This window comes from Blennius ocellaris, assembly GCF_963422515.1.
Source record: "Blennius ocellaris genome assembly, chromosome: 1".
Lineage (NCBI taxonomy): Eukaryota > Metazoa > Chordata > Actinopteri > Blenniiformes > Blenniidae > Blennius > Blennius ocellaris.
Genome location: NC_137650.1, coordinates 32,785,298 through 32,792,041, shown reverse-complemented (window position 1 = coordinate 32,792,041; position 6,744 = coordinate 32,785,298).

The following is a 6,744-nucleotide window of genomic DNA, read 5'->3' as shown; positions in this document are numbered from 1 at the left end:
CTAGACACTTTGGCGGCTCGGAGCCGCACTGATTGTTGCGCAAACACGGTTTCAAGTTTCTTAACTCTTTAAAAGACGCAACGCACCGCTCTGCTGCGCCGCTCTGCCGCTCCGCCGCTCTGCCGCTCCGCCGCTCTGCCGCGCCGCACTGATCTGGACACTTGTTGAAGTTTGAGGTTTCCTCACTCAAACTCATGGAATCACGTAGCAATGATGTTAGTTCACATCTACTTCACACACACACATATATATATATATATATTTTTTTTTTAACTGTAAATTACAATTAAAAACTTAAATTTTTACCACCGGGTTAATATGATAATTTTGTTTTACATTTACATACAATTTGTTTATTAGGATGAAAAAAAATGTATATAGCTGCTTCAAATTAGACTCAATATTTCAAAGACAAATGTAAATTTACTCACCCAATAATAATAATAATAATTCTTTACAACAGAATATACAGCCTGACCAATCAGCGGAATCAAAACTGATCTCATTTCCCCCTATATGGAAGAAGGAGATATGTTAAATATTTAAAAAAAATACCAAACTGCAGTAAATCCTGGCAGAGCTGTCATTGTGAGTTTAAAGGAAGTAATGAGCCCGATTAATGACAGTTTGATCAAATCTTACAAAACATGGAAATACAGTTTATTTTTCCACGAATCGCATAGTTTGTAGAATCTCAACATACGTATATTTTGATTTGGAGCCTTTTCTGCACGAGCGTTTTCACGAACATGTGCTCCAGGAATCTACGGGATTTTGCACCCATCAGCCATAACATTACAACCACCTGCTTGACGTGTCACTAATTGATTCTTTAAGGCCTCATTGACACCACCACGACGTTTCATGTGAAAAAAACGCGTCGTTTCGGCATTTTCGTTTCAGAAAAGTTTCGCAAATGCTAGTTACTGTACGACTGTACGACTGTGTATGACCAGTAGTGGCGTCGTCGAAGGGAATGAGCCTGGGCGTTTTCGGAAAGTTGCGTTATCGAAAAGTTGCATTTTCGAAAAGTTGTGTTTTTCGTTGATTGCAAACGGACCCCAAGATGCAACAAAGATTGTGTGTGTGTGTGTGTGTGTGTGTGTGTGTGTGTGTGTGTGTGTGTGTGTGTGTGTGTGTGTGTGTGTGGGAAGAGGCGGGCGACGGTGTGAGACGGCTGCGACGCCGCCACAGGTCGTCCGGCACCAAACCATCAGCGCCTAAAATAACCTTCATCCTCTTCATCTCTGTGAGCATCCAGCAGCAGCCCCACCTCACCCCCCCCCCCCCCCCCCCCCCCCCCCAGCAGCAGAGAGGAGTCTGGAGCCAGGCGGCCCGTCACAGGAACAACATGTCATCAGCTTCATGGCTCTCTAATGGCTCCACTCAAGACCAGAGACATGGCAGACAGCGTGCTGCCCCCGCCAAGGCGGCAGTACCCCCCCCCTCCCACCCCGCCCACACACACACACACACACACACACAGACATACATAAACATCCATGCAGCTCCTGCTGCCCACTCCCAGCCACTTAGAGACGAGGAGCCCCCCCCCCCCCCCTTATGAAAACATCCAGGGGTGCTGGAGATAACGGCGAGCCAGACCTCCGGACTCCCGTCAGGCTGCTCTTAAAAATCTGACGCTCCAGGGAGCCGCCACACAAACACGGCGAGCCGCACGACTCATCCGATGGACGCAGACCGTAACTTAAAGGTGCAGAAGGTTGATGATGTCCATTATTCTCTGGGGGGCTTGGGGAGTTTTATTTTGACAGTCAACGTTAACAACAATCCAACCCAGTCGTCCCTGTTCTCCTATTATCAATATCTATAGTGTGTTGCTCTTTAGGTGCGTGTGTGTGTGTGTGTGTGTGTGTGGTGTCATGACTAAAACTAACAACGACACCCACTTGATTAGTTTTTAGCGTTTCTGCAATTTTCATATACATTGTTTTCAAAAATGACACTCTGTGAACATGAAACTTTTCCAGAACACGGCGTCGCCACATCTCCCCAACGCTAACAGCTAACCCCACGCTAACCGTTCAATCCCAGTCTGTCGTGTCACGCAGTATCACTTTGAACCATGAGGTGGTGCAGTGGGTCAACAACGGTCACAGTATTGGCTCGAGGTCTTTATGACTTCTAATTTATAGAAGAAGTATAAATTAGGAGATTTCGTCACAAAATCCCCAAAGGCCCTAAAATATTTAAGCGACTGAAGAACCATCTGTTTTAACGTCATCGTCTTAATAGTGATTTTCTCCTGTGTTGCAGAAGTTTGGTTTTTTTTCACAGAAGAGGGCAAGCAAAGTAACTGATGTGATACCACTTTACACCACCAGGGGGTGCAGTGAGTCACTCTAATGCTGAGTCAGAAGAAGAAGCAGTAGTAAAAGAAGAAGAAGAAAAAGAAGTAGAAGAAGAAAAAGAAGTAGAAGTAGAAGAAGACAGAAAAAGAAGTAGAAGAAGAAGAAAATAAGTAGAAGAAAAGAGGTAGAAGAAAAAGAAGTAGAAGAAAAAGTAGTAGAAGAAAAAGAAGTAGAAAAGAAAAAGAAGTAGAAGTAGAAGAAGAAGAAGTAGAAAAAAGAAGTAGAAGAAGAAGCAGTAGAAGAAAAAGAAGTAGAAGAAAAAGAAGTAGAAGACAAAGTAGTAGAAGAAAAAGAAGTAGAAGAAGACGAAGTAGAAGAAAAGTAGAAGAAAAAGAAGTAGAAGTAGAAGAAGAAAAAAACTTTTGTTTCTATTCTATTTTATTCTATGAAATATGGTTTTGTCTTTTTTTTTATCCTTTTTCCATCTATTCTATTTTTTCAAGTCTATATTCTAATGAAATCATTCCATTCTACTTTAGGTTTCGTTTCTATTCTCTTCTGCTCTCTCGTTTCTCACCTGGATCCATGAGGCCTCAGGTTCCTCCTCAGACTCTCCGTCAGACGAGCTGCAGCAGTTTCACTCATCCGTCGCTCGTCGGCTCTTCTTCTCTTCCACTCTTCCTCTCTTCCCCTCCGCTCGGAGGAAGGCCGCCTCTAATTAATGGAAAGCACTCTGTGACAGAACACAAAGGGTTTCCTGGAAATTAACCATTAATCTGGAGTTCCACTGAAGGTCTGATAGCAGGAGGAGGAGGAGGAAGAGGAGGAGGAAGAGGAGGAGGAAGAAGAGGAAGAAGAGGAGGAAGAGGAGGAAGAGGAGGGGGGAAACGGGTGATCTGCAACATGAGGAACAAGAAAAACTGAGTAAGCCCAGGTTTAGTTCATAATTCTATTTAATCCAAAGAGAAATTATGGGTATAATAAGATATTATAATAGGAAGATGTTTAGTCTTGCAATACAAGTCTTCACCAACAGAGGGTGTAGTGAGTCAGTAACTAGGTCATCTTCATCCACTAACATCTGGATTATAGAGCATCTTCCTCCTCTCACATCCAGATTATACAGCATCTTCCTATTCTCACATCCAGATTATAGAGCATCTTCCTCCTCTAACATCTGGATCATAGAGCATCTTCCTCCTCTAACATCTGGATCATAGAGCATCTTCCCCCTCTAACATCCAGATTATAGAGCATCTTCCTCCTCCAACATCCAGATTATAGAGCATCTCCCCCTCGAACAGCCAGATTATAGAGCATCTTCCTCCTCCAACATCCAGATTATAGAGCATCTCCCCCTCGAACAGCCAGATTATAGAGCATCTTCCTCCTCTAACATCCAGATTATAGAGCATCTTCCTCCTCTAACATCCAGATTATAGAGCATCTTCCTCCTCTAACATCCAGATTATAGAGCATCTTCCTCCTCCAACATCCAGATTATAGAGCATCCCCCCCCCAAACAGCCAGATTATAGAGCAGCTTCCCCCTCGAACAGCCAGATTATAGAGCATCTTCCTCTGCTAAAACCCAGATTATAGAACATCTTCCACCTCTTAATCCAGATTATAGAGCATCTTCATCCACTAACATCCAGATTGTAGAGCATCTCATCCTCATCTATCTATCTATCTATCTATCTATCTATCTCTTGGCTCCAGACGTGGTCAGCTGGTCTCTGCCTGCGTTTGTTTACGTTCACAGCATTGTGGTTTACTTGGACTTCCATCAGGAGGGGATCTAAGAAAGCGTGGAAGGAAGCGGGATGAAAACAAAGGAAGAGGAAGGGAAGCCAGCGTGGTGGATTGGGTCCCTGAGCGCTGCCCATCTGAGCTCAGACTGCGGCGCCACCGCCACCGCCGCCGCCCGTGGTCAGTCACACGAGGCCTTTCAGAGCGTAAACAGGCAAACGAGACCATGAAAGAGGAGAGACTGGAAGTGTTATTTCTTTTTTCTTTAGATCGTCTCAGTTAGTGGGAGGAATATGCTCTATAATCTGAATGTTAAACGAAGAAGATGCTCTATAATCTGGATTAAGAGGAGGAAGATGCTCTATAATGTAGATGTTAGAGGAAGATGCTCTATAATCTGAATGTTAAACGATGAAGATGCTCTATAATCTGGATTAAGAGGAGGAAGATGCTCTATAATCTGGATGTTAGATGAGGAAGATGCTCTATAATCTGGGTGTTAGAGGAGGAAGATGTTCTATAATCTGGATGTTATTAGGAGGAAGACGCTCTAAAATCTGGATGTTAGAGGAAGATGCTCTATAATCTGGATTAAGAGGAGGACGATGCTCTATCATCTAGATGTTAGATGAGGAAGATGCTCTATAATCTGGATGTTAGAGGAGGAAGATGCTCCATAATCTGAATTAAGAGGAGGAAGGTGCTCTGTAATCTGGATGTTAGTGGGAGTTGCTGTGGACACTTTGGATTAAGGACAGTATAAACGCTGATGTTCCCAGAGGACTCCACCCTCTGGGTCCTGGACTCAGCTGGATGTTGAGGTTTAACCCTCTCAGCTCCGCCCGTGATTCTCTGTCTTCACTTCAAAGTTGGACGGAGGTCAGAGGTCAAACGTCCCCCCGAAGTTCCTGTTTTGTCTGGCGGTGCCGGTCTGAAGGGATCGATAACGTGGAGGATGTGTTGAGGGTGGAGCTGGACACACTCGCGCAACATCATCTCTTCCTGTTTTAATCTCAGAGATTATTGTGTTTGGATTATTTCATCTGAAAAATCCTCTTTCTTTAATTTAAAGTATTAATTTTACAAATCATTTGTAAAATAAAAAAATAAAAAAATACTGTAGAGGTAATGTTTTGGACAAGTGTTTTGTTGTTGCTTCAAGAATGTTTTGACAAGTTAAAAAAATAAAAGACATTAAACAGGAAGTCCTGTCACTCTACTATCAAAGTAAAAGTGAAAAATGTACTTAATTTGTCTGGAATCTGGAGCCGATGCAGAATTATCGCTTTTTCCCTGGTTAAAGTGAGTTGAAAGTGATTTTCTGCAGTTACTTCACATCGAACTCCATCATTTGGATGAAATTTAGACCAGATTTGTGTCGTTTATACCAAGTTTGAAATAGTTTTCTGTCATTTCAACTAATTAAATTTAGAGATTTCGTAGATTCCATCTTTTCCCATTGTTTCATTAAACATTTCCTTTTATCTCTAAACATATTTAGCCACAGCTCTATAAAAGACGACAAGTTCGATCAGTCAGTTTTGCTCTTTTAAACAGGTTTTTTTGTAAATGTGATTAAAGTTTCACAAACATTACATCCCCATCACTACTTTCTATAGTTTTCTCTTCCCTCCGCTCCAGCATATTAAGATTTAACGGTTATAAACAGTCACTGAGGTGAAGGTGGAGGCCAAACACTGAACAAATAGTTTTTTTTATTATTACAAAACCATTTCTCGTTCTCTTCAGTCTGACGGACGGGTTGCCAGTTTGTGGGTGAGAAACCTGCATGAGGTGAAGTGTGACGGCGTCCAGTCACAGTGAGACGCTCAGTTCTGTACGAGATCAAACATCTCAACAGGTTTCGGGCAGAAAAAAAGGATTTTATGAGGCAGAAGGAATAAAACTGACATAGCAGCAGAACTGCGTGATGACAGTTCACCTGAAGAGAGAGAGGCGCGCGCATGAGTGTGTGTGTGTGTGTGTACTGAAATGTGAAAGTGCTTGTAAGGACCTGTAAATGTCATTTTACCCTCCCTTTGGACTCACAGGCTCAGTTAATGTCAGCATGTAATGTCTCCATGTCGCGTTACAGAACCGGGTGTCATTTCAGAAGTCGAGACTGAGGGTGCATAGAACCCACAAGGTAAAAAAAAAAAAAAAAAGAAAGTCAAAAAGACAGAAATGATTTAACTGTAGAAAAAAGTTCATAAAAAGACCAAAATTTAAAAAAAAATAGCGTCAAGTCAAAAATTGACCAAAAAAAAACCAGGCGAATGGTCAAAAAAAGACAAGTGAATTAAATGTGGGGAAAAAAGGTCATAAAAAGAACAAAATATTAAAAATAAGTGTCAACAAAAGTCAAAAATTGTCCAAAAAAAAAAAGGTAAATCGTCAAAAAAAGACAAATGAATTAAATGTGGGGAAAGAAGGTCATAAAAATAAATTTGGAAAAAAAAAAAGTGTCAAAAAAAGTCAAAAATTGACCAAAAAAAACAGGCAAATAGTCAAAAAAAGACAAATGAATTCAATGTGGGGGGAAAAGTTGGTAAAAAGAAGAAAAGTTTAAAAAAAAAGACTGATGAAGTCAAAAAAAAAAAAAAAAAAAAGAATGAAAAAAAACAACTCGTCTGGAGCGGGATTAGTTCAAAACAAATTGTCCAAAAATAGTTAAAAACAAG